Source organism: Rousettus aegyptiacus, unplaced genomic scaffold (genome assembly GCF_014176215.1).
Source record: "Rousettus aegyptiacus isolate mRouAeg1 unplaced genomic scaffold, mRouAeg1.p scaffold_m13_p_9, whole genome shotgun sequence".
Lineage (NCBI taxonomy): Eukaryota > Metazoa > Chordata > Mammalia > Chiroptera > Pteropodidae > Rousettus > Rousettus aegyptiacus.
Window position 1 is genome coordinate 98473201 of NW_023416312.1, and position 1693 is coordinate 98474893.

General features: G+C 37.0%; 1 pseudogene; it reads right to left on the reverse strand.

The window, feature by feature from the left end:
• Positions 1-208: 208 nt before the first annotated feature.
• LOC107507621 lies at positions 209-1104 on the reverse strand (annotated as a pseudogene).
• Between the last annotated feature and the right edge of the window lie 589 nt (positions 1105-1693).

Sequence of the window (1693 nt, forward strand, 5' to 3'; positions counted from 1 at the left end):
AAAAAAACTTTATATGATTTCTAGTCTCTAAAAATTTTAAAGTGTATTTTATGGCCCACAGTGTGCTATCTTAGTGAATGTTCTATATGAGCTTGAGAAGGATGTTCATTCTGTGGTTGTTGGATGGAGTATTTTATTTTATTTTCATACCATATTATCTTCAATTAAGTTTTAAAAACTTTTCCAATTATGTTACCTATAGATTATTTTACCCGCTTCTCTGTTTGGCTGCCAGCCTCTTGCCTCTCTCTTTAGCAGTAGTGAGGCAGATACCTTTTTCCATGGAGAAGAATAACTCATGATTTGCTGCCTTTGCTAATGACAAAGATGTTGGAGAGCTAGGAGGCAAAGCTATTGCCTTTGCTATCTTTTGTATGAACCACATTAAAAGAGCCAGGATATCTAACTATGGGAGGCCAACACACAATGTAAATATGTATGCCTTACTGTTAAAATGTACAACTGAAACTTACTGGATTTCATTAACCAATGCCACTATTAAACAAACAAACAAACGAACAAACAAATAATAAAAGAGCCAGGATGTCTCTTTCTGTTGGTGATCACAGCAATTCTTCCCAGGTTAGCATCTCTGGTCACTACCATATACAGTCTCCTAATCAATCTGAATGATGTCATTCACCTTGATGGAAATCAGGGTAGCAGATGGCGTGAGCATTATGGGTCACCAGACGATGGATTCCTTTTGTGCCTACGAAGATCTTTCTCACTTTGCATAACTTACATGTGGCCTCCTCAGCCGTCATACAATGAACAGCAAAGCAACTCTTGGTGTCATAGATCAGACAGGAATTCTTTCTGGTCTTGTCAATGCTGATGCCATCCATTAAACCAGCATGGTAGATTATATTAGTTCAGACCTTGCTATCAATCTTAATGAACAACCACATGCAGATCTTTTATTTTATCTTCTGTCTGGGCATACTTAAGTCTGTTTCTTAGGAAAAGAATAACAGGGAGATATTCTCTCAGCTTGTGGGAGTCGGTAGATGGACAAGGAGCAAACACATTTTCCAGTTCATCCAGTATTCAATGCTCTGGAGTTGCTACACACTTCGGATGTTTCTTGGGACCATAAGCCATTGCTGTATTACATAGTGAATGAGCTACATGGAGTATTTTATAATCATCAATTAGATAAAGTTAGTTGTTAGTGCTGTGCCCATCATCTATATCCCTACTGATTTTCTGCCTTCATGATCTATCAATTACTGACAGATTGGGGTTGATGTTTCCAACTATAATTATGGATTTGTATATTTATTTTTTTTTGGTCTATCAATTTTGGCTTTATGAAATAGAACTGTCTCTGTTTGCAGATGGCATGATTATGTAGAAATCTCAGAGAATCCATTTTTGAAAACCTCTTAGAACTAATAAGCGAGTTCAGCAATGGTTTACGATATAAGATCGACATACAAAAATCAATTGTATTTCTATATACTAGCAATGAGCATGTGGAAACACAATGTTAAAAACCTATAATACTATTGAAAATTGTACAAAATATGAAATACTTAGGTGCCCTCAAGGAGCTTGCAGTGTAGCCATGCAATGATCTGTGCTTTGGCCCAACACAAAAAGATGAGCTTGGCCTATCAGATCCTCTAAGGAACTCGTATCTGGAAACTTCTGAAGAATGAGGTAGTGAGCAGTGGGAGAAGTTGACATG